The sequence below is a fragment of the Triticum urartu genome, chromosome 5 (genome assembly GCF_003073215.2).
Source record: "Triticum urartu cultivar G1812 chromosome 5, Tu2.1, whole genome shotgun sequence".
NCBI classification, from domain to species: Eukaryota; Viridiplantae; Streptophyta; class Magnoliopsida; order Poales; family Poaceae; genus Triticum; species Triticum urartu.
The window spans coordinates 567,513,731-567,541,525 of NC_053026.1; the positions used below are offsets into that span (position 1 = coordinate 567,513,731).

The following is a 27,795-nucleotide window of genomic DNA, read 5'->3' on the forward strand; positions in this document are numbered from 1 at the left end:
ATTAACATGAGTTAATTATGGGGTAAATCTCCTCTTGTAACTGCCATCTCTCCCGAATGAATGCCTCTTCATCGCATCCCTTCTCCTTGTATAAATGCCTTTAACTGCCATCTCTCCCGAATGGATGCCTCTTCGTCGCATCCCTTCTCCTTGTATAAATGCCTACAATCATCTAATGAAAGTGATAGAGGATTCACTTTTCTCTCAACACGTTATCACGCACTTTGCTCTGCCAAGAGCGAGAAGGCCAACCAACTCGCTGGCCGTGGCGCCCGCCCTCGCCGAGGCCACCCTCGATCCAGCGCCGGTCGTGCATGTGCCGCCCGGCTGCCTCCCGGCCGTCCGTGCCACGCCGCTGAGACACTGTCCGGGGCGCTCGGCACGCCTCTGGACGCGGCCTTGACGCCGCCGCTCGCGCTCCCATGGGGCTTGCCCCCTGGCTCATGGCCGGCCCGAGCGCACCTATGGTGCACACCGCCGCGCCCCCAACCGAAGCCACATGCGTGCTTGCATACAGGGCTCCGCCCCTACCCGCTCCTCCACCGGCGGAATGTCTTGCGCCGCTGTCGCCGATGCCCGCCCTTGCTGTCCCGTCTGCGCTCGGCCGTGCGCCGCGCCGCACCCCTGGCCACGGCCTCCGCGCCATCCGGCCGCGTCGGCTGCCCCGGCCGCACCCCACGCCCGGCTGCCTGGCCTCCGCGCTGCGCCCCGCGCGCCCGCCGGCTGTCGCCTCATGGCCGCGTCGGCCGTGCCCCTCGCCCTGTGTCCGTCCGCCCGGTTGTGCGCCGCGCTGCACCCGCTCCTGGCCGTCCGGCCTCCGCCCGCTGTGCCCGTGGCCGTCCCCTCCCGTCCACGGTTCCATGCCCGGCCACGCCCCCGCGCTCTTTCCAGCCGCCCATGGCCGGCGAGCCCGAGGGGCAGCGGCAGTTGCAGTAACTGCACGGGAGAAGATAGGGAAATCTTATCTCTTTGCCATTTTGCACTAAGATCCTTCCATATGCAGGAAATGGCAAAATAGGCCGAAACAAGGGTCAAATCAGTCCTAACAAGAGTACTATTTACTAGTATTTAGTACATGTTTTAGACCCGTTGTTTCAAACATTTTTCTATTGATTATAATGCTCCAGAAATTTAAGATATAAATAATTTTCATGCTTACAAAGATTGAGATTATTTATATCTATTATTTGCAATTGAGATTTTCAATCTCTTGCAAAGATAAAATAAGTACTTCTACAGTATTGTTTCTCCGTTGAGTACGCGGTACTTGGGAATATTTCTATGATGTATCTATTTTCATGTTAAATACATGTCGAGAATAATACATCTATTTCGTAATGGAGATTTTCAATTTCTTACAAATACATATGCAAAATTCAATATGATTTCAAGTCACCTTCTTGAAATCTATTGATGTTTGCAACATTAAGATGTATTTATATTACGCAATCTGTAATATAAATAAATTATGGGGTTTTCACCGGTATGATATGTTCTATGTGTTTACCACATCTCCATTCTTCATGAACATGTCATTACGGTTGAGATTGATTTCTCCCGCACAACAGACTTGGTAAATTTTTGACAATTACATCTCCCTCATTATATTAGGGAAATACTAGGTAATGAGTTTGATCTACTGCCCATATGCAAACTATCACTCTTATGGAGAGGCCTACGTTTTGTCAATCTCCACAAACGAATACCTCCAATGTGTTTTTCCTTATATATAAATTGTGACATACACAAGGTAATAGAAACATGCGCATCTACTGACATTATCAGATTATGCAGCCTATTACTGTGAGATCTATATGATCTTCAACGTGTTATGTTTCCACAATTGAGGTTGAGCATTTTCAAGTTATACACTTGAGTCAAATTTTTGCATTCTTATTACAAAGCCATGATGGTTTTTAATTTACTACTGGTAAATTAATTATCTCTGGTTTGCCCCTATAAGTAATGGATGGCTAACAATTTGAGGCTCTTGCCCTCAATGGCCAGAACTTACTTAAGCGGGTAATGGACATCAAGATCAGTCTTGCATCCCATGGGATAGCGCGTGCAATCCAAGCCATGCCACCGGGACGCAAAGGACCTCAAGGGTAAATGTTTGAAACTCACTCCAAACCTTCAACCTGACACACCATCAAGGAAGTCAGTTGTTTTGCATGATGTTCTTCTAGAACAGAGCAATAACAATGACTATCCAACTGTCACGAGTCCCTAAGAGCACGGAGAACATGATGGTTGAATATGCATCAACCGATATGTTTGGAGACTGCATTTAGTTCCTCAATCTCCTTAGTGATCTATTTATTTATGTTCATTTATGATGTTCTAATAAGAACATGATTATTGTTGTCATCATATATTGTATATCACAATATACTGTATCAGCACTTTGATACAAATACATTTATATGTATTCTATATATCTGAAATTGATTTTCATATTGAGAATCTTCATGTCTATATATAGATTTCTACGGGAGTCAATCCGATGAAAATGATATGTGCCTTGTGGACATATGCACCACAAACTTTATACTCAAGGAAGTCCAATGTTTCCACTCTCATTGAGAGAAAGGAGATATTTAAATCGCTAGGCGCGATGAGGTATTTGTTGGCTCAACTCGAGTCATATTTACTATCCCTGTGGGTACTCGAGTAATGTCGGGATGCTTTATTGCTTCCAGGTTTAACTCGTACCCTACTAAACTATGAAGGTATGCATCAAAATAGTTTCCATAGCGAAACTTATGATGGAAAAAAAAGAAATAACTTCTCTTTACCATATGTAACGGATATGGCGAGCACATTCTCTGTGTATCATCTGGATTGTACTACACATACGACACAACCCGTAGCACATGTTGTGTACGAGATAGTTTTCCAGAATGTCTTGTACATGACAAACTTGGCATACTCGCCTTGGTCATCGAGACATTGGTTTGAAACCGAAACTATCAGCAATTCCAATGGTTTATGATTATTATGATGCTAAATTCTAACATTATTTGGATTTTATCTGCACTACATGTGACACTGGGAGGCTAATTTTAAGGCTCTCATGCCTTAAGGTCTACGCTGAACCACTCAGACTCCTTGAATGCATCAAGTCGAGGTAAGTGGCTCTTCCCAACCATTGAGTAGACTATTCAGGTATTCCATGGTTCTAAAGGACATATCTACACAATGGTCTTAAGTGTGTGCTTTATTCACATGGAACCAATGGCTCATTATACTGACATCGATTTCAAGCAAATCGAATGGACAACATTGTAGAATTCTCCTCGTGCCTTCTCTATGGCCCTCGGATTGAAGTTTAACAATTTGTCCTAATGTCTAGACTCAAAATGGTTTGGTAGAATCCTTTATCCAAAGAGTTAAGCTCATTGCATTATCTTTACTTTGGAATTGCAACTTACCAACTTTACCAAACTGCATACTATTATTCCCCTCTATCCTGATACGTGGAAATCTACCAAGTATTTCCCATCTGCGGTAATTCGGTTGCATAACGATATCACCACCCAGCATACATCCACTAGTAGAAAAAGGGTCAAATGTGAAGCACATTAGTGCCGGTTTGAATTTGAGCCGGCACTAATGTGTGCATTAGTGCCGGTTCCAACGGCTAGACGGCCGCTCTCATTAGTACCGGTTCGTGGCGAACCTTTAGCACCGGTTCGTGCCATGAACCGGTACTAAAGTGAGTGGTGGCAGGATGTTGTCAGTCCGGGGCCCCTCCAGCACCTTTAGTACCGGGTCATATCACGAACCGGTACTAAAGGTCGTCCTACATAGACCCTTCGTCCACCCGAGCTCGCTCTGTTCTTCCCCTTTCCCCTCTCCTCTGTTCTTTTCCCTCTTCCTCTCAAGCTCATCACACATTTTGCCCAAAATTTGTCAAGATTTGAAGGCCCCCATCCATTCAGATGATCACAAAGGTTAGCAACTTTGTCCTTTCATCTCTCATTGCTAGATTAGCTCGTGCAATGCTTTATATAGTGATTGATTTTTGAGTTTAGTAATTTGGGAGGAATTATATATATGTGCTAGTATTTGATTTATATGCAATTTGAGGTCAAAAATAACACTTAGTTTGCATATGTAGGTGTGGTTTACTTAGTACCTTCTAAATCTCCGTCGTAACCACCGTCGATCGCTCGCAACGTCCCGTCGCCAGCACCACCTTGTGGTGAGCCTCTTGTTCATGAAGTTTTATATAAAAAATTGATATCTGTGTGATTTGGATATATAGTTACTCATATAATTATCTTACCCATACATTGTTTGTTATACATAGTGCCATGGTTTTGATATCCGTCCCCGTCGGCCCTTGTCCGGGTTATGATTCGGATGTGGTATATTCTCTTTTAAAACTATTCATTGCATTTCGTGTTTATGACAAATTATGCCCATCAAGTTGACATAGAGATTTGTATGTAGGAGGTAGTTGAACCGGAAATTCCAACCGACCCTATTGTCGAGAGGTTAAATTTAGTTGAAAGAGAAAACGAGGATTTGAAGGAAAAATTGAAAAGAACTGAGGGGCAGAAAATGGAATTGGAGTTGCATGTTGCCGATGTCATCGATGATCACAAGATTAAGATGGAGAAAATGCGCTTGAAGATTAGAAAGATTAGAAAATATGCCATTCATAGTGAGGCTTGGTATCATTATGTTGTTGGATCAATTGTTACCTTAGTTGCGATCTTGATCGCATTTGTTGTTGCATTTAAATTCTTTAGCTAGAGAGTTATTTGTTTGTTGCATTTAAGTGTTGTATGATCTTTATGTATGAACTTTATGTATTGTATTAATTTGGTGTTTTCGGTGCTGTGTATTGAAGATGAGCCGGCAATGGATGTACGATGACCGATGCTCTCCCGAGTTCATTAATGGTGTGCGTACTTTTCTGCTTGCAGCTGAGGCAAACAAGCGGGCGGATGGTTTTATGCCTTGTCCATGTGCTGGCTGTAAGAATGGTCACAATTACTCTATGTCAAGAACCATTCACGTCCACCTGTTTGAGTCTGGTTTCATGCCCCACTATAATGTTTGGACCAAGCATGGAGAAAGAGGGGTTATGATGGAAGACAATGAAGAAGAAGAGGACAACGACAGCTATCCTGGCCATGGGTTCCCTGAATATGATGATACAACAATGAGGGAAGAAGCCGAGCCGGTAATGCGGGAAGAAGCTGAGCCGGCAATGCGGGAAGAAGCTGGAGAAGAGGCATCGGATGAGCCCGTTGATGATCTAGGTCGGGCCATTGCCAATGCAAAGAGAAACTGCGCAAGTGATTTGGAGAAGAAGTTGCAGCGCATGTTAGAGGATCACAAAAAATTGTTGTACCCAAATTGCGTAGGTGACAAGAAAAAGCTGGGCACCACACTGGAATTGCTACAATGGAAGGCAGAGAATGGTGTACCTGACAAGGGATTTGGAAAGTTGCTGGTAATGATAAAGAATATGCTTCCAAAGGACAACGAATTGCCCGAGAGTAAGTACGAAGCAAAGAAGGTTGTCTGCCCTCTAGGGTTAGAGGTGCAGAAGATACATGCATGCCCTAATGATTGCATCCTCTACTGTGGTGAGTATGAGGATTTGAATGCTTGCCCAGTATGCGGTGCATTGCGCTATAAGATCAGCCGCGATGACCCTGGTGATGTCGAGGGCGAGTGCCCCAGGAAGAAGATTCCTGCCAAGGTGATGTGGTATGCTCCTATAATACCACGGTTCAAACGTTTGTTCCAAAACAAAGAGCATGCCAAGGCGATGCGATGGCATAGAGAAGACCGTAAGAAAGACGAAAAGTTGAGAGTACCCGCTGACGGGTCACAGTGGAGAAAAATTGAAAGAAAGTACGGGAAGGAGTTTGCAGATGACGCAAGGAACATATGGTTTGGTCTAAGCGCAGATGGCATTAATCCTTTTGGGGAGCAGAGCAGCAACCATAGCACCTGGCCTATGACTCTATGTTTGTATAACCTTCCTCCTTGGTTGTGCATGAAGCGGAAGTTCATTATGATGCCAGTGCTCATCCAAGGCCCTAAGTAACCCGGCAACGACATTGATGTGTACCTAAGGCCATTAGTTGAAGAACTCTTACAACTGTGGAATGGAACAGGTGTACGTGCGTGGGATGAGCACATGGGGGAAGAATTTGACCTAAAGGCGTTGCTGTTCGTGACCATCAATGATTGGCCTGCTCTCAGTAACCTTTCAGGACAGACAAACAAGGGATACCGCGCATGCACGCACTGTTTGGACGATACCGACAGTATATATTTGGCTAATTGTAATAAGAATGTGTACCTGGGACATCGTCGATTTCTTCCGAGCAGGCATCCCGTAAGAAAGAAAGGCAAGCATTTCAAAGGTGAGGCGGATCACCGGACGAAGCCTCGCCACCGTACTGGTGTTGATGTACATGATATGGTCAAGGATTTGAAGGTGGTCTTTGGAAAGGGTCCTGGTGGACAACATGTTCCGAATGACGCTGACGGACACGCACCCATGTGGAAGAAGAAATCTATATTTTGGGACCTGCCCTATTGGAAAGACCTATGAAAGTGCGTTATATCGACTAGAGGGGGGTGAATAGGTGATTTTTATGAAATTCTTCACTGGGGAATTTGCTGGTGAGGAAATTCCTTAGCGAAGAACTACTAGCAGCGGAATAAGTACTCAAAAGTAAACACAACAGAATACAAGCATAGTCATCATGATGAAATGAAGACAGGCACAGAGTACAGGAAGCGTAATCACAGGATGACACAGGATGAAGACAAACAGACTGAAGAAATTGAACTAAGGAAATTGAGAAAGTCTTCAGTCAAAGTCTTCAAACACAGATATGAACAAACATACAACACAGTTATGAGGAAATGAAAGAGTTGAGGAAATAGAACCAGTAAGCTTGGTGAAGACAATGATTTGGTAGACCAGTTCCAACTGCTGTCTCAGTTGTACGTCTGGTTGGAGCGACTGAGTATTTAAACTCGAGGACACACAGTCCCGGACACCCAGTCAAGGACACTTAGTCCAAGACACCCAGTCCTCACCGTATTCTCCTTGAACTAAGGTCACACAGACCTCGTCCAATCACTCGTGGTAAGTCTTCAGGCGACTTCCAAACCTTCACAAACTTGGTCACTCGGCGATCCACAATTCCTCTTGGATGCTCTAGACCATGACGCCTAACCGTCTGGAAGAAGCACAGTCTTCAAAGGTAACAAGCGTCGGATCCACTCAGGATCAATCTCTTCAGTGATGCTCAATCACTTGGGGTTTGTAGGTGTTTGGGTTTTGGGTTTTTGGTTTTTCCTCACTTGATGATATTTTCGCTCAAAGTCCTCGGAGGATGGGTTGCTCTCAAATGACAAGTGTCAGTTTCTCTCGGAGCAGCCAACCAGCTAGTGGTTGTAGGGGGCTATTTATAGCCTAGGGAGCAGCCCGACATGATAAGACATAAATGCCCTTCAATGATATGACCGTTAGGTGGATAGATATTTTGGGACAGCTGGCGCATAGCACAGCAACGGTCGGAATTTTGAGTAGCAAAATCCTCAGGGCTATCATGTTCCTCATCGCTGTGTAGGCAATCCGCACTGGCGAATTCCTAACTCCTCAGTCAGGACAAATTCCTCAGAGACCAGAAGAACTTCGTCTCTATCACTGAAGAAATTGACTGAACTGTATGAGATTTCCAATGGCTTCACTCGAAGGGATTGGTAGGTGTAGGATTTTGAGTTGAGCATCACATGGAAATTTTTCCTTAGTATTTCCTCGACCCCCTTTAACAGTACGGTGTTTCCTATGACTCAAGAAAGAGAAAAACAAAACTATGAACACGAAAGTCTTCAAGCTTCATATTTCTCGCATGAATATCAAGTCTTCACGGACACACCAATTTCTTCACTTTCAAAGTCTTCATGAAAGTCTTCAGAAATACCAAAATCTTCAGTCGAAGATATTCATTTTTAGGGGTCGACTTTTCCTGTAAATATCAAACTCCTCATAGACTTATAGACCTGTGTACACTCACACACGCATTAGTCCCTTAACCTATAAGTCTTCAATATACCAAAATCACTAAGGGGCACTAGATGCACTTACAATCTCCCCCTTTTTGGTGATTGATGACAATATAGGTTAAGTTTTCAACGGGGATAAACATATGAAGTGTAAATACTGATATTGAGGAATTTGATTGCAAGATATAGAAGAACTCCCCCTGAAGATGTGCATAGTGAGGAAATTGCTTTTCAAGCAATGCACACTTGAAGAGTTGAATCATGGAGATCTCCCCCTATATCTTGTAATTCATACACGCATTTAACATATAATATGAAGAATTTGAAATGCATGATGAAATATGGTGCCTGATGAAATTCAGCATGCATGCAATAATATTTAACGAGGAATAAGCATGCAGAATAGTGCATCAAGAGTATCAGAGCACAGTGCATCAAAAGTATCAGAGCACCATCGGGTTTAAGATTACAACTCGATCCAATAAAGTTTCAGAAGAACGAGAGTTGTAACTTAGCAGATAAAAAACGCCCATATAGTAGACCCGCTTGAAGACTAACTCATATTTCTCCCCCTTTGTCATCGAATGACCAAAAGGATCGAAAATGAGGACTAACGCCCCTGAAGATAATCATGTTGATGAAGGAGCGCCAACGTTGTTGGGGTCGTTTGTTGATGTAGGGCCTGCCACAGTGTCGTCCAAATCTTCATGTTCATCAGTGTCGCGCGATGAAGAATATGAGCTGGCCACCAGAGAAGGAACCTTGACCTTCTTGAATTTCTTCAATGGAGGTGCAGACTAGTCAAAATCTTCATTAAGACCCATGTTCTTTAGATCTTCTTCACCATACAGATGTGACAAGATTGCCCAGGTGCGATCGAAGACTTGATGGAGGTAGTAGTGGTTTTTCTTCACTGCATTGTGTGTGGCAGTCATGTTGTGAAGAAGTGAACCAAACTGACGCTTAACCCATTTGTGATTTTGATCCACCTTCTCGTGAAGACTAAGCAGAAGTTCACGGTCAGTCATCACGCGCGGAGCAGTGGCTTGAGGAGTGGACTTAGATGCATTGGCAGAGTCATGTGTGGCAGAGTCATCATTGGTGGAATAAGATGCAGCTTTGCGAAACTGACCATCCAATGGATGAATGCCTTCATCTATTACAGCTGGTGCCTTGCCCTTTCCATCAACTGAGGAATATGTCTGCTTGAGGACTTCAATTGGGGGCAAGTAGCTGAGATGATTCTGGAAATCAGCTTTTTAGTTGAGTGAAGACCTTGTCCTGAAGAATCTCATGATCCAAGGTGCATAAGGCTTCAGCTCAAACGGAGACAGTGCAATATTGGCCATAATCCTCATGAAGAAATCGTGATAATTGACAGGAATGCCATGAACGATGTTGAATACCAGATTCTTCATGATGCCAACAATTTCCTCATCAGATGAGTCGTGGCCTTTGATAGGACTGATTGTCCTCGTAAGAATACGATAGACAGTTCTAGGCACGTACAGCAATTCCTTCACGAGGAATTTGGTTCTTGGTGCTTTACCTGGCTTCAAAGGTTTCATCAGCACCTGCATGTAATGATGTGTGAGCTCAGGTTCACTGTAGATGCAGCGAGCTTCTTCAAGGGGAGGACTGAGTGGTAGAGCACGAAGCAATTCAGAGGCTGGTGCAGTGTAGTGAGTGTTTTCAGACATCCAGTCCAGCACCCATGAATTCACATCTTCAGCATCTCCGGTGATGTGCAGCATTGCATAGAATTGAAGAATCAGTTCTTCATTCCAATCGCAGATGTCAGAGCAAAAGTTGAGCAGCCCAGCGTCGTGAAGAACACTGAGGACTGGTGCGAAGCACGGCAGAGATTCCATATCCACGTGAGGAATATGCTCATGGTAGAAAATCTTCTCCTTGTTGAACAGCACTGAGGAATAGAAATTGGCTTGACTAGCAGTCCAGAAACGCCTCTTCCTAATGCGAGCAGAGTCATATGGGTTGTAATCTTTGAAGAATACGTGCTCGCCGAAGAAATCATCAGCCTTGAACTTTTGCTTGCGTGAGAATGGATCCTTTGGCTTCGGCAGAGGAGTGTCTGTGAGTTGCATCACGGCCTCAGGAATCTCAATCGCAGGTTCTTCAGGCTGAGGAATTTCTGGTTCCTCCTCAGTGGCAGTCTGCGTAGTTGGTTGTTCAGCAGCAGCAGTTTCATCAGCGCTAGTGGCTGGAATTTCCTCATGGACAGATGCAGTGGGATGAGTTTCTTCAGAGCCCATGTGAACAGTTTGTGTGGGGGACTGAGGAATTTGCTGTAGAGGAGTGAACATTGGAGAGTTTGGATGCTGACTTTCCCAGAATTCATCACTGATTACGGGTGTGGAGCAGCCAATGTCCACATCATCATCTTCCATTTCTTCAACGCCAGCCTCTTCAGCTGTGAACTGAGGCACAGGCGAGGAGATGATAGGTGTTGAAGGGATCGCGTCCACTTCAATTTCTTCATCCAATGGTTCAGACGAAGCAGCAGAATGAGTTTCTTCATCAGATCTGCCGGGGATCACATATTCTTCATCAAAAGGAACAAGGTCCTTTGATGGCCTGGTTGAGATGGGAACAGCATCAATCGGATGTGCAAATGAACTTGTCATAGGCTTCATTTTCTTTGGAGCTGGAGAATCTGAAGTAGCTGATGCTTTCCTTTTGTTCACTGCAGCACGCTTTGCAGCCTTGGTCTTCTTCACATCCGATGCAGATGGAAGGATTGGAGTTGAAGTTGGTGCAGGAGCAGATGAGGAATCTGGTTGATTTTCTTTAGGCACAACTGATGCAGTTGCCCTGAGTTCTTCAGTTTCTTCAGGCACACCACTAGTGGGTGCCCTGGCAATTTCTTCAGCGGCTGGAATGCAGTCATCAGCCCTAGAACTCACATTATCTTCAGCAGCCTGATTGTCATCAGCGGTGCTGGCATTTTCTTCAGTAGGCTGAGCAGATGCTTCAGCCTGAGGAATTTCCTGTTGCGTTGGGGCTACAATATTGGAAGTGAAGTTATCCGCAAGTTTCACAAAACGAACCTTGGCTCCAAGCCAATCAGCGCGATATGCTTCAAAGTCATCACTGAGTTTCTTAATCTCAGTCTGAGTAGTGACAAGTTCTTCAGTTGTCATGGAGACAACGTTTTTTCAGATAGCGCTCTTTCTTGTACTGCGCTTTCTTGATCTGCCTGGCCTTCTCAAATTTCCACTTTTCTTCTTGAATGAAGTGGGTCAGCATGTGACTCTGGCCAGGAGTCAGCTTGAAGTCAGGCAAGGGAGTGTTGGGGTCCTTGTGCCAATCATCAATGTAGTCAAGGATCAGCTTGGGATCCAAAAGCAGTGGCACCTCTGATCCTTTGGCTCTAGCGGCCCTGACTTGCATGTCTCTGATGATTTCTGCAAGTTCATCATCATCAGCTTCGTCTTCATCAGACGGCACTTGGAAAGCGACTTGCTTTTTTTGAGGACTTGGGCGTGGACCTCGTCCAGCAGTGGCCTTTGTCTTCGGCAGTGAGGGGCCAGCTGAGGAACTTGGTGCAGCTGAGGAACTAGCTGAGACACCTGAGGCAATGGAGATGCCGGAAGTCCTTTGGCATGAAGCGAGATGAACAGGTGTTGAGCATTTGGTCAGAACAGCTGAAGGCTTTGGCGGAGGAGCTGAGGACTTTGGAGGAACAGGAGCAGCATGAGGAATTGGCCGTGAGGGCTTTGATGATTCTGGCCGTGAGGGCATTGCTGAGGAAGCACTTGGCTTGCGTGTAGGCTTCTTTGACATAGCCTTCTTTGGCTTGCGAATTTCTTCATGTACTTAGGAGTGACATATCTGTACTCCCTCCATTCTCTTGCCCATCTCCTCTCTATCTTCTGAATGCGTACTTTGCGCTCATTCTTGGTTTCCTCAGTAGGTGTGCAGTACCCAGCATATATGTCATCATGGATTTCAAACACTGTATTTACCTCAGGCCTCTTTCCTCCCTTCTGTGGCCTTTTACCATCAGCCATTTTCTTCAGTTGAGGAATTTGAACAATCGAATTCTCTGAAGAAGTATGCAACTTTTCTTCGAGGAACGCTGCAAATGAGTTAAGTTGATGACAGCCTAGTGATTCAGCAGCTGACATGTGTACCTGTGAACAGAGTATAGTTGCGAGGAATTTGGAGAGGTCATATTGTTGGAAATATGCCCTAGAGGCAATAATAAATTGATTATTATTATATTTCCTTGTTCATGATAATTGTTTATTATCCATGCTAGAATTGTATTGATAGGAAACTCAGATACATGTGTGGATACATAGACAACACCATGTCCCTAGTAAGCCTCTAGTTGACTAGCTCGTTGATCAATAGATGGTTACGGTTTCCTGACCATGGACATTGGATGTCATTGATAACGGGATCACATCATTAGGAGAATGATGTGATGGACAAGACCCAATCCTAAGCCTAGCACAAGATCATGTAGTTCGTATGCTAAAGCTTTTCTAATGTCAAGTATCATTTCCTTAGACCATGAGATTGTGCAACTCCCGGATACCGTAGGAATACTTTGGGTGTGCCAAACGTCACAACGTAACTGGGTGGCTATAAAGGTACACTACAGGTATCTCCGAAAGCGTCTGTTGGGTTGGCACGAATCGATACTGGGATTTGTCACTCCGTGTAAACGGAGAGGTGTCTATGGGCCCACTCGGTAGGACATCATCATAATGTGCACAATGTGATCAAGGAGTTGATCACGGGATGATGTGTTACGGAACGAGTAAAGAGACTTGTCGGTAACGAGATTGAACAAGGTATCAGGATACCGACGATCGAATCTCGGGCAAGTATCGTACCGATGGACAAAGGGAATTGCATACGGGATTGATTAAGTCCTTGACATCGTGGTTCATCCGATGAGATCATCGTGGAACATGTGGGAGCCAACATGGGTATCCAGATCCCGCTGTTGGTTATTGACCGGAGAGTCATCTCGGTCATGTCTGCATGTCTTCCAAACCCGTAGGGTCTACACACTTAAGGTTCGATGACGCTAGGGTTATAAAGGAAGTTTGTATGTGGTTACCGAATGTTGTTCGGAGTCCCGGATGAGATCCCGAATGTCACGAGGAGTTCTGGAATGGTCCGGAGGTAAAGATTTATATATGGGAAGTCCTGTTTTGGTCGCCGGAAAAGTTTCGGGGTTTATCGGTAACGTACCGGGACCACCGGGAGGGTCCCGGGGGTCCACCAAGTGGGGCCACAAGCCCCGAAGGGCTGCATGGGCCAAGTGTGGGAGGGGACCAGCCCCAGGTGGCCTGGTGCGCCCCCCCCCCCCACACAAGGGCCCAAGGCGCAAGGGAGAGGGGAAGGGGGCAAACCCTAGGGCAGATGGGCCCTAAGGCCCACCCTGGTGCGCCTCCCCCTCTCCCCTCCCCTTGGCCACCCCTAGATGGGATCTAGGGGGCTGCCGCCACCCCTAGGGAGGGAACCCTAGGTGGAGGCGCAGCCCCTCCCCTCCCCCTATATATAGTTGAGGTTTGGGCTGCCCAATACACACGAGTTCCTCTCCCTGTTGGTGCAGCCCTACCTCTCTTTCTCCTCGTCTCTCCTAGTGCTTGGCGAAGCCCTGCTGGATCACCACGCTCCTCCACCACCACCACGCCGTTGTGCTGCTGCTGGATGGAGTCTTCCTCAACCTCTCCCTCTCTCCTTGCTGGATCAAGGCATGGGAGACGTCACCGGGCTGTACGTGTGTTGAACGCGGAGGTGCCGTCCGTTCGGCACTAGGATCTCCGGTGATTTGGATCACGACGAGTGCGACTCCTTCAACCCCGTTCTCTTGAACGCTTCCGCTTAGCGATCTACAAGGGTATGTAGATGCACTCTCCTTCCCTCGTTGCTGGTTTCTCCATAGATAGATCTTGGTGACACGTAGGAAAATTTTGAATTTCTGCTACGTTCCCCAACAGTGGCATCATGAGCTAGGTCTATTGCGTAGATTCTATGCACGAGTAGAACACAAAGTAGTTGTGGGCGTTGATTTTGTTCAATATGCTTACCGTTACTAGTCCAATCTTGATTCGGCGGCATTGTGGGATGAAGCGGCCCGGACCGACCTTACACGTACTCTTACGTGAGACTGGTTCCACCGACTAACATGCATTAGTTGCATAAGGTGGCTAGCGGGTGTCTGTTTCTCCCACTTTAGTCGGATCGGATTCGATGAAAAGGGTCCTTATGAAGGGTAAATAGCAATTGGCATATCACGTTGTGGTTTATGCGTAGGTAAGAAACGTTCTTGCTAGAAACCCATAGCAGCCACATAAAACATGCAAACAACAATTAGAGGACGTCTAACTTGTTTTTGCAGGGTATGCTATGTGATGTGATATGGCCAAGAAGAATGTGATGAATGATATGTGATGTATGAGATTGATCATGTTCTTGTAATAGGAATCACGACTTGCATGTCGATGAGTATGACAACCGGCAGGAGCCATAGGAGTTGTCTTTATTTATTGTATGACCTGCGTGTCATTGAACAACGCCATGTAATTACTTTACTTTATTGCTAACCGTTAGCTGTAGTAGAAGTAATAGTTGGTGAGACAACTTCATGAAGACACGATGATAGAGATCATGATGATGGAGATCATGGTGTCATGCCGGTGACGATGATGATCATGGAGCCCCAAAGATGGAGCTCAAAAGGAGCAAAGTGATGATGGCCATATCATGTCACCTTTTGATTGCATGTGATGTTTATCATGTTTTTGCATCTTATTTGCTTAGAACAACGGTAGTAAATAAGATGATCCCTCATTAAAATTTCAAGAAAGTGTTCCCCCTAACTGTGCACCGTTGCGAAAGTTCGTCGTTTCGAAGCACCACGTGATGATCGGGTGTGATAGATTCTTACGTTCACATACAACGGGTGTACGCCAGATTTACACACGCAAAACACTTAGGTTGACTTGACGAGCCTAGCATGTACAGACATGGCCTCGGAACACAAGAGACCGAAAGGTCGAGCATGAGTCGTATAGAAGATACGATCAACATGAAGATGTTCACCGATGTTGACTAGTCCGTCTCACGTGATGATCGGACACGGCCTAGTTGACTCGGATCATGTAATCACTTAGATGACTAGAGGGATGTCTATCTGAGTGGGAGTTCATAAGATGAACTTGTTTATCCTGAACATAGTCAAAAGGATTTTGCAAATTATGTCGTAGCTCGCGCTTTAGTTCTACTATTTAGATATGTTCCTAGAGAAAAATTAGTTGAAAGTTGATAGTAGCAATTATGCGGACTAGGTCCGTAAACTGAGGATTGTCCTCATTGCTTCATAGAAGGCTTGTGTCCTTAATGCACCGCTCAGTGTGCTGAACCTCGAACGTTGTCTGTGGATGTTACGAACATCTGACATACACATTTTGATAACTACGTGATTGTTCAGTTAAACGGTTTAGAGTTGAGGCACTGAAGACGTTTTGAAACGTCGTGAAACATATGAGATGTTTCGAGGGCTGAAATTGGGATTTCAGGCTCGTGCCCACGTCAAGAGGTATAAGACCTCCGACGATTTTCTTAGCCTGCAAACTAAGGGAGAAAAGCTCAATTGTTGAGCTTGTGCTCAGATTGTCTGAGTACAACAATCGCTTGAATCAAGTGGGAGTTGATCTTCCATATGAAATAGTGATAGTTCTCCAAAGTCATTACCACCAAGCTGCTAGAGCTTCGTGATGAACTATAATATATCAGGGACATATATGATGATCCTTGAGATATTCGTGATGTTTGACACCACAAAAGTAGAAATCAAGAAGGAGCATCAATTGTTGATGGTTGGTGAAACCACTAGTTTCAAGGAGGGCAAGGGCAAGAAGGGATACTTCATGAAACGGCAAATCAGCTGCTTCTCTAGTGAAGAAACCCAAGGCTGAACCCAAACCTGAGACTAAGTGCTTCTTTAATAAGAGGAACAGCCACTAGAGCAGAATTACCCTAGATACTTGGTAGATGAGAAGGCTGGCAAGGTCGATAGAAGTATATTGGATATACATTGTGTTAATGTGTACCTTACTAGTACTCCTAGTAGCACCATGGTATTAGATACCGGTTCGGTTGCTAAATGTTAGTAAACTCGAAATAAAAGACTGCGGAGTAAACGGAGACTAGCTAAAGGTGAGCTGGCGATATATGTTGGATGTTTTTCCCAAGCTTGATGTGATCAAGCATCGCACGCTCACTCTACCATCAAGATTGGTGTTTGCGTTGAGCATAGACATGATTGGATTATGTCTATCACAATACGGTTATTCATTTAAGGAGAATAATGGTTACTCTGTTTATTTGAATAATACCTTCAATGGTCTTACACCTAAAATGAATGGTTTATTGAATCTCGATCGTAGTGATACACATGTTCATGACAAAAGATATAAGATAGTAATGATAGTACCACCTACTTGTGGCACTGCCACTTAAGTCATATTGGTATAAAACGCATGAAGAAGCTCCATGTTGATGGATCTTTGGACTCACTCATTTTTGAAAGGATTGAGATATGCGAACCATGTTTGTTGGTAGATATGCATGAAGAAACTCTATACAGATGGATCGTTTGGACTCACTTGATTTTGAATCACTTGAGACATGCAAATCATACCACATGGGCAAGATGACTGAAAGCCTCAATTTCAGTAAAATGGAACTAGAAAGCAACTTGTTGGAAGTAATGCATTTTGATGTGTGCAGTCCAATGAGTGATGAGGCGTGTAGTGGATATCGTTATGTTCTTACTTCACAGATGATTTGAGTAGATGTTGAGTATATTTACTTGATGAATCACGAGTCTGAATTATTGAAAGGTTCAAGTAATTTCAGGGTGAAGTTGAAAGATCGTCGTGACAAGAGGATAAAAGATCTATGATATGATCATAGAGATAAATATCTGAATTACGAGTTTGGCACAGAATTAAGACATTGTGGAAATTGTTTCACAACTAATACAGCCTGGAACACCATAGTGTGATGGTGTGTCCAAACATCATAACTGCACCCTATTGGATATGATGCACACCATGATGTCTCTTATCGAATTACCATGATAGTTTATGGGTTAGGCATTAGAGACAACCACATTCACTTTAAATAGGGCACCACGCAATTCCGATTAGATGACACCATATGAACTATGGTTTAGAGAAACCTAAGCTGTCATTTCTTAAAAGTTTGGGGCTGCGACGCTTATGTGAAAAAGTTTCAGGCTGATAAGCTCGAACCCAAAGCGGATAAATTCATCTTCATAGGACACCCAAAACAGTTGGGTATACCTCCTGTCTCAGATCCAAAAGCAATAAGGGACTGTTTCTAGAATCGGGTCCTTTCTCGAGGAAAAGTTTCTCTCGAAAGAATTGAGTGGGAGGATGGTGGAGACTTGATGAGGTTATTGAATCGTCTCTTCAACTAGTGTGTGGCAGGACACAGGAAGTTGTTCCTGTGGCACCTACACCAATTGAAGTGGAAGCTTATGATAGTGATCATGAAACTTCAGATCAAGTCACTGCCAAACCTCGTGGGATGACAAGGATGCATACAACTTCAGAGTGGTACGTAATCCTGTCTTGGAAATCATGTTGCTAGACAGCAATGAACCTACGAGCTATGAAGAAGCGATGGTAGGCCTGGATTCCAAAATGGCTCGAGGCCATATAATCCGAGAGAGGATCCATATATGAAAACAAAGTGTAGAATTTGGAAGAACTACTTGATGGTCGTAAGGCTATTAGGTACATATGGATTTTAAAAGGAAACGGACAATGATGGTAAGTATCACCATTAAGAAAGCTCGACTTGTCGTTAAGATGTTTTTCGACAAGTTCAAGGAGTTGACTACGATGAGACTTTCTCACTCGTAGCAATGCTAAGAGTCTGTTGGAATTATATTAGCGATTACTGCATTATTTATGAAATCTTGCAGATAGGATGTCAAAACATTGTTTCCTCAACGATTTTCTTGAGGAAAGGTTGTATGTGATACAACCGGATTGAAGATGCTAATAAGTATGCAAAGCTCCAGCAATCCTTCTAAGGACTGGAGTAAGCATCTCGGAGTTGGAATGTATGCTTTGATGAGATGATCAAAGATTTTGGGTGTATACAAAGTTTATGAGAAACTTGTATTTCCAAAGAAGTGAGTGGGAGCACTATGGAATTTCTGATGAGTATATGTTGTTAACATATTGTTGATCGGAAATGATGTAGAATTTCTGGAAAGCATGCAGATTTATTTGAAAAATGTTTTTCAATGGAAAGCCTGGATTAAGCTACCTGAACATTGAGCATCAAGATCTATAAGGATAGATCAAAACGCTTAATGGTACTTTCAAATGAGCACATACCTTGACATGATCTTGAAGGTGTTCAAGATGGATCAGTCAAAGAAGGAGTTCTTGCCTGAGTTGTAAGGTATGAAGTTAAGACTTAAAGCTCGACCATGGCAGAAGAAAGAGGAAGGATGAAGGTCGTCCCCTATGCTTTTGTCATAGGCTCTCTACAGTATGCTATGATGTGTGCCGCACCTGAAGTGTGCCTTGCCATGAGTCAGTCAAGGGATACAAGAGTGATCCAAGAATGGATCACAGGACAGTGGTCAAAGTTATCCTTAGTAACTAGTGGACTAAGGAATTTTCTCGATTATGGAGGTGGTAAAAGAGTTCGTCGTAAAGGGTTACGCCGATGCAAACTTTCGCACTAATCCAGATTATCCTGAGTAGTAAACTGGATTCGTATAGTAGAACAGTTATTTGGAATAGCTCCAAATAGAACGTGGTAGCTGCATCTAGGAGATGACATAGAGATTTGTAAAGCACACACGGATCTGAAAGATTCAGACCCGTTGACTATAACATCTCTCACAAGCATAACATGATCAAACCCAGAACTCATCGAGTGTTAATCACATGGTAATGTGAACTAGATTATTGACTCTAGTAAACTCTTTGGGTGTTAGTCACATGGGGATGTGACCTTGAGTGTTAATCACATATCGATGTGAACTGGATTATTGACTCTAGTGCAAGTGGGAGACTATTGGAAATATGCCCTAGAGGCAATAATAAATTGATTATTATTATATTTCCTTGTTCATGATAATCGTTTATTATCCATGCTAGAATTGTATTGATAGGAAACTCAGATACATGTGTGGATAAATAGACAACACCATGTCCCTAGTAAGCCTCTAGTTGACTAGCTCATTGATCAATAGATGGTTACGGTTTCCTGACCATGGACATTGGATGTCATTGATAACGGGATCACATCATTAGGAGAATGATGTGATGGACAAGACCCAATCCTAAGCCTAGCACAAGATCATGTAGTTCGTATGCTAAAGCTTTTCTAATGCCAAGTATCATTTCCTTAGACCATGAGATTGTGCAACTCCCGGATACCGTAGGAATACTTTGGGTGTGCCAAACGTCACAACGTAACTGGGTGGCTATAAAGGTACACTACAGGTATCTCCAAAAGTGTCTGTTGGGTTGGCATGAATCGAGACTGGGATTTGTCACTCCGTGTAAACGGAGAGGTATCTCTGGGCCCACTCGGTAGGACATCATCATAATGTGCACAATGTGATCAAGGAGTTGATCACGGGATGATGTGTTACGGAACGAGTAAAGAGACTTGCCGGTAACGAGATTGAACAAGGTATCAGGATACCGACGATCGAATCTCGGGCAAGTATCGTACCGATGGACAAAGGGAATTGCATACGGGATTGATTAAGTCCTTGACATCGTGGTTCATCCGATGAGATCATCGTGGAACATGTGGGAGCCAACATGGGTATCCAGATCCCGCTGTTGGTTATTGACCGGAGAGTCATCTCGGTCATGTCTGCATGTCTTCCGAACCCATAGGGTCTACACACTTAAGGTTCGATGATGCTAGGGTTATAAAGGAAGTTTGTATGTGGTTACCGAATGTTGTTAGGAGTCCCGTATGAGATCCCGTACGTCACGAGGAGTTCCGGAATGGTTCGGAGGTAAATATTTATATATGGGAAGTCCTGTTTTGGTCGCCGGAAAAGTTTTGGGGTTTATCGGTAACGTACCGAGACCACCGGGAGGGTCCCGGGGGTCCACCAAGTGGGGCCACAAGCCCCGGAGGGCTGCATGGGCCAAGTGTGGGAGGGGACCAGCCCCAGGTGGGTTGGTGTGCCCCCCCCCCCACAAGGGCCCAAGGCGCAAGGGAGAGGGGAAGGGGGCAAACCCTAGGGCAGATGGGCCCTAAGGCCCACCCTGGTGCGCCTCCCCCTCTCCCCTCCCCTTGGCCGCCCCTAGATGGGATCTAGGGGGTTGCCGCCACCCCTAGGGAGGGAACCCTAGGTGGGGGCGCAGCCCCTCCCCTCCCCCTATATATAGTTGAGGTTTGGGCTGCCCAATACACACGAGTTCCTCTCCCTGTTGGTGCAGCCCTACCTCTCTTTCACGCCCTAACTTAGGTTCCAGAGTTGTATAGATAGAAGATCCACACAATTGAGGAATCTTGAAGAAAAATGATGCTTAGAGAAACGAATCAATAACAGATGACTTTCTGAGGTGTTCAGTGTGTGAAGATATGAAGAAAAACACTTTTGAAGATTTTGTAGATAATCATTCGAATCAACGAGGGCAGTAAAAGTAACTTTTATTTACCCTGGACGAAGAACACGATGAACTGGAGTGAGGAGATGTGAAGTTCGTCTGTGCAGATCTTCCACGCCCTAACTTGGCGGAGGAAGACGGCTACAGCGGCGGCAGAGTGAAGATGTCCGCGGTCGGCGTGAGTACGTCGGCGACGAGGTCGAGGCAGTGAAGCTCTTCCTCACCGGCGGCGATGAAGTAGCGGCGGCGCTAGGGTTTGAGTAGCTCGAGCTGGAGAGAGAGGTCGAGCGGAGTAAAAGAAGTGAGGAAGGGAAGGAGGGGTATTTATAGCCACGGTGAAAAACTGCTCACCTGAAGAAATTGGACGAACGTGCCCCTGACCCTTCCCATTCGCATGACATGTGTCACCCACGTAGTGAGAGGTGGAGATCGTGTTAGATCGTGGGTGAGTGGATAAGTGTATCGAGGGATGCGGAACGGTTTGAGCGGCAAGACCGAAAATTTCGATAAGATAGGTTTTAAAGTTCCGTTCGCAATTTCTTCAGCTGACAAGGACACAGTGAAGATTTTGAACGAGTTTCAAATAGAACGCACATGAAGAATTTGTGAACAGATTGAGTTGAGTATAGCATAGAGGGGAAGGGTCCGATCACATTCACTTAGCAGAAAACCAACTTGAAGAAATAGCAATAAGTGAATGATGTAGAGGACATAAACTCATATATATATAGCCAATGAAGAAAAACGACGGAACCAGTGAAGACTATGCAAAGTTGAAGAATATGAATAATTTGAGGAATTTCAACTTTTGGTGGTGGCGTGACCCACCGTATAAGAATGATGATTTCAGATACCGCGTACAACTATCGTAGGGTTCTGAGAATCAAATTCTTCGTTAATTTCTTCACACTAAGAGTGTTATTCTTCATTGATTGAAGTAAAACGTTTCTTCATGTGTTGCACATCATAGTCATCAATTTTACATAAGTGTTAGGATGAGTGTCCTTTTCAAAGAACATTCAAAGACTCTAAGATATTTTGCTCACACCGCAACTTGCTAAATCTCTTCTCATCCAAGGGCTTTGTGAAGATATCGGCTAGCTGTTCTTCAGTCTTCACAAGCTCAATAGAAATGTCGCCCTTCAACACATGATCACGAAGAAAATGATGACGAATCTGAATGTGCTTTGTCTTCGAGTGCTGAACTAGGTTGTGAGCAATCTTGATGGCACTCTCATTGTCACAGAACAGAGGTACATTCTCCATGTTGACGCCGTAGTCCTTGAGAGTTTGCTTCAGCCATAGCAATTGGGCACAGCAAGAACTAGCGGCAATGTACTCAGCTTCAGCAGTAGATAGTGATACGCAGTTATGTTTCTTCGAGGACCAACAGACCAAAGATCGTCCGAGGAAATGACATGTACCAGATGTTGACTTGCGATCCACATGATCACCAGCATAGTCAGAGTCAGAATATCCAACAAGATCAAAAGCCGAGCCCTTGGGGTACCATAATCCAAGTGTTGGTGTGTGAGCTAGATATCGAAGAATATGCTTCACAGCCTTATGGTGTGATTCCTTCGGTGCAGCTTGAAATCGGGCACACATGCAAACACTAAGCATTATATCTGGCCTAGATGCACGTAAGTATAATAAGGAACCTATCATGGAGCGGTATACCTTATGATCGAAGTCAATACCATTTTCATCAGTGCATAGATGGCCATTTGTGGGCATAGGAATTTTGACGCCTTTGCAATCTTGCATGCCGAATTTCCTCAGTACATCCTTGAGGTATTTCTCCTGAGATATGAATATGCATTGTGTTGTTGACGAATTTGAAGACCTAAGAAGAATTTCAACTCTCCCATCCTAGACATTTGATATTCTTCACTCATCATATAGGCAAATTCATCACTATAACGCTGGTCAGTACAGCCAAAGATAATATCATCAACATATACTTGGCACACAAACAATTCACCATCATAAGATTTGGTGAAAAGAGTAGGGTCGAGTGAACCGGGTTTAAAGCCTTTCTTGATGAAGAGTCCCTTCAAGGTATCATACCAAGCCCGTGGGGCCTGCTTGAGGCCATAGAGGGCCTTGTTGAATCTGAAGACTTTGTCAGGATTCTTTGGATCTTCAAAACCTGGGGGTTGAGCAACATATACTTCTTCCTCAAGCTTACCATTGAGGAATGCACTTTTCACATCCATTTGATATAGAGTGATATCATGATGGTTAGCATAAGCAAGTAATATGTGAATAGCCTCAAGTCTAGCAACAGGTGCAAAAGTTTCATCGAAATCAATTCCTTTAACCTGTGTGTAGCCTTGAGCTACAAGTCATGCCTTATTCCTCACCACAAGGCCATTTTCATCTTGCTTGTTGTGGTAGATCCACTTTATGCCGATGATATTATGCTTGCGAGGATCTGGACGTTTGACCAGTTCCCAGACATTGTTGAGCTCGAACTGATGTAATTCTTCTTGCATGGCCTGAATCCACTCAGGCTCCAGAAATGCTTCATCTACCTTAGTGGGCTCTGTAATAGAGACAAAATCATACTACCCACAAAAGTTAGACAAATGTGAAGCTTTTGAGCGTGTGAGAGGACCTGGCGCTTTGATGTCATTGATGATCTTTTCAACTTGCACTTCTTTTGCAATGTGAGGATGAGCTGGTTGTCGTTGAAGAGTTTGATCAGCGTTTTCTTCAGCACCATTTTCTTCAGAATTTCTTTAGGTGCATTAGCTCGACGTTCTTCATGTTCTGGAATGAATTCTTCAGCAGATTCTTCAGTAGGAATGACATCCTCAGTAGCCTTGAACTTGATAGTTTCCTCAGGTGTTGGTTCATCTATCATAGTAGGTAGGTGCTCTCTTTGCGAGCCATTAGTTTCATCGAACCGCACATCTACAGTTTCAACAACTTTGTGAAGAACGTTGTTGAAGACTCTGTAGGTGTGCGAGTCCTTTCCGTAACCAAGCATAAAACCTTCATGTGCTTTCGGTGCAAATTTTGAGTTGTGATGAGGATCTCTAATCCAATATTTAGCACCGAAGACTTTGAAATAACTTACATTGGGTTTCTTATCAGTGAGGAGTTCATAGGTAGTCTTTTTGAAGAATTTGTGAAGATATAATCTGTTGATGATGTGGCACGCAGTATCAATTGCCTCAGTCCAGAAACGACGAGGCGTTTTGTATTCATCAAGCATAGTGCGAGCCATCTCAGCAAGAGTCCTGTTCTTGCGCTCCACTACGCCATTCTGCTAAGGAGTGTAAGGAGCAGATAACTCATGAGTGATACCAAGTTCATCAAGATAGTCATCGAGACCAGAATTCTTGAACTCGGTGCCATTGTCACTTCTGATATGCTTGATCTTCACACCAAAGTTGGTTGAATCCCTCGAGGAAAATCGTTTGAAGACTTCCTGCACTTCATGTTTGTAAGTAACAAGGTGTACCCATGTGTAACGAGAATAATCATCAACAATAACGAAGCCATATTGAGATGCTTCATTTGAGATTGCAGAATAATGATTAGGACCAAAGAGATCCATGTGAAGCAATTCAAATGGGCGAGTGGTGGTCATGATAGTCTTCGCTGGATGCTTGGCCTTGGTCATCTTCCCAGCTTCACAGGCTCCGCATAGGTGATCCTTGAGGAATTTGACATTATTGATGCCAATGACATGCTTCTTCTTCGCAAGCATGTGCAAATTCCTCATGCCTGCATGACCAAGTCGTCGATGCCAGAGCCAGCCTTCTGAAGCTTTTGCAAGTAAGCACACGGCTGGTTGTGGTCCTGTAGAGAAATCAACAATATACAGGTCTCCTCTCCTAAAGCCTTCGAAGACTTTGGAATTGTCAGCTTCCATAACCACAACACAACGGTACTTGCCGAAGACAACAACCATATCAAGATCACAAAGCATTGAGACAGGCATAAGGTTGTATCCTGAGGACTCAACAAGCATGACTTTGTCCATGTGTCGATCCTTTGTAATCGCAACCTTACCTAGACCCAATACCTGACTTTTGCCTTTGTCAGCAAAGATGATATGCTTCAGATGCGATGGAGATAATGGAGCATCCATCAATAGATTCTTGTCACCAGTCATGTGGTTTGTATATCCACTATCGAGGACCCACTCAGTGGCTTTAGGTTGATCATCCTGCAGATGAATTAGTGCAGCTTACAAACTCATATACTTCATCAGTGAAGAATATGACATCAATTCATCAGATCAATTTCATCAAGTAAAAGAACTGATAAAGCAATATGAGGACGTGAGAAATGAAAGTTCATTTCTTCATGATTAGCCTGCGTCCTATCAGGCATGCTCAGGTCTCCAGCAAATTCTTCAGACGATTACATGCGTCTGGAGACCTGGCCCTGCAGAAGAGATTAGTTGTTTTTCTTCACCACCCACATCTGAAGGGGTGGCAAAGAGTTCATCATTCTGCGAGCTCCATATGAAAAGGATGGCATGGAAGCCAGTCCATTTCGTCTCACATAAGAGGGGTTAGAGTAAGCATAAGAGTATGCAGAGAAATTCTTCGAGGACTTATGGACATAATGATTTGAAGAATAATGCACATATCCATAATCCTTAGATCTTCCCTACGAAATAGACGGGTTAGCACGATGATGTTCATATGAGGACTCTGCTCCATATGAGGAATTTGGTCCATATGAAGAATTTGATCTGGGGTTCCTATTCTTCACAGGTGGCGTCATGATGACATTCACCTGAAGATTATCAAGACATATTTTGGGAACCCTGATTTTCTGCATAGGGGAGCCATTCCTGCAGTTAGTGCCAACATATCTAGCAAATACTTCACCATTCTGATTTTTGAATAGCTTATAGTTGGAGTCAATTGACTCATCATCAGAATGAGGAGATTCACATGCAAATCCAGATAAGTTAGATGGATCAACTGGAGGTCCCTTGCAGCAACCCATGTAGTTTTGGGGTACTGCTCAGGCTTCCAATATGTACCATCAGCATTGAGTTTCCTCTCAAAGGCGATACCCTCTTTCCTAGGGTTCCTGTTGAGGATCTGCTTTTTAAGCACATCGCAAAGAGCCTGATGCCCTTTGAGGCTTTTGTACATCCCTGTCGTGTACAATTCCTTCAACCCTGCATTATCAGTGATACTAGCAATGTCCTCAGATGAGGAATTAGTGATAGCAGAGGCATGTGAAGAATTTGAAACATTAGCAGCATTTGAACATTCAGGTGAAGAATTAGCAGATTCACGTTCAATGCACTTCAAGCATGGTGGAACAAATTCTTCCTGAGAAGCGCTGATATGTTGAGCAAGTAATGAATCACGCTCCTTCTGAAGATCTTCATAACTCACTCTTAGCTTCTCAAGGTCTTGCTTTCCTTAAAGAAATTCATAAGAAAGCTTCTCATGATCCGATAAGAGAGTGTTATGTTGATCTTGAAGGGTGTCATACTTAGTATGAAGTCTCTGAAGACTTTCAGCCAAAGCTTTTGACTGATCCATTTCCTTACCCAACATATCATCGCTCTTGTTTAGCATATAGTGAGCTTTTTCCAAAGCTCTTTGTTGTTTAGTAGCAAGGGAAGCAAGTTTGACATAGCTGTGTCCAAATTCATCACCAGATTCATCATCACTAGACTCGGATAGGTAGCATTCAGTTACCTTAGCATCTTTTGCCATAAGGCATGATGCAGAAGATGATGATTCTGGTTCGAATGTCATCGTTTTGAGAGATTCCTTGAAGTCCTCAAACCAAGGATCATGACAAGTTCGATGACCTTCATAGACCTCAGAGAGACGGTCCCGGACGAGCTTCGCATGATTGAGATGCATGATATTCCTGAACTGATTTTGTGACAGGCTGGAGTAGATGACATCCTTCGCCGTGAGGTTGAGAAGAGTATACTTGCGAATGTCATCAGCATCCGCCATCTTGCACAGATCAGTCAGGCCAATCTCAGTGACAGTCCACAACTCGCTGTTCATCGCCATGAGGCGTTTCTTCATCATGGCCTTCCACTTGGGATACTCGTGACCATCAAAGATGGGGCATGTCACCTTCGTCATACCTGCGGTCGACATAACTAAAACTCTAGGCGGTTAAACCAAAATCACACAGAACAAGGGAGTAACTTGCTCTGATACCAATTGAAAGTGCGTTATATCGACTAGAGGAGGGTAAATAGGCGATTTTTATGAAATTCTTCACTAAGGAATTTGCTGGTGAGGAAATTCCTTAGCGAAGAACTACTAGCAGCGGAATAAGTACTCAAAAGTAAACACAACAGAATACAAGCATAGTCATCATGATGAAATAAAGACAGGCACAGAGTACAGGAAGCGTAATCACAGGATAACACAGGATGAAGACAAACAGACTGAAGAAATTGAACTGAGGAAATTGAGAAAGTCTTCAGTCAAAGTCTTCAAACACAGATATGAACAAACATACGGCATAGTTATGAGGAAATGAAAGAGTTGAGGAAATAGAATCAGTAAGCTCGGTGAAGACAATGATTTGGTAGACCAGTTCCAACTGCTGTCTCAGTTGTATGTCTGGTTGGAGCGGCTGAGTATTTAAATTCGAGGACACACAGTCCCGGACACCCAGTCAAGGACACTTAGTCCAAGACACCTCGTCCTCACCGTATTCTCCTTGAACTAAGGTCACACAGACCTCGTCCAATCACTCGTGGTAAGTCTTCAGGCGACTTCTAAACCTTCACAAACTTGGTCACTCGGTGATCCACAATTCCTCTTGGATGCTCTAGACCATGACGCCTAACCGTCTGGAAGAAGCACAGTCTTCAAAGGTAACAAGCGTCGGATCCACTCAGGATCAATCTCTTCAGTGATGCTCAATCACTTGGGATTTGTAGGTGTTTGGGTTTTGGGTTTTTGGTTTTTCCTCACTTGATGATTTTCGCTCAAAGTCCTCAGAGGATGGGTTGCTCTCAAATGACAAGTGTCAGTTTCTCTCAGAGCAGCCAACCAGCTAGTGGTTGTAGGGGGAGGCTATTTATAGCCTAGGGAGCAGCCCGACA

General features: G+C 44.2%; 1 pseudogene; it reads left to right on the forward strand.

Annotated features, from left to right (window-relative positions):
* Positions 1-422: 422 nt before the first annotated feature.
* Positions 423-27,795, forward strand: part of LOC125507396 — a 29,644-nt pseudogene continuing 2,271 nt past the window's right edge.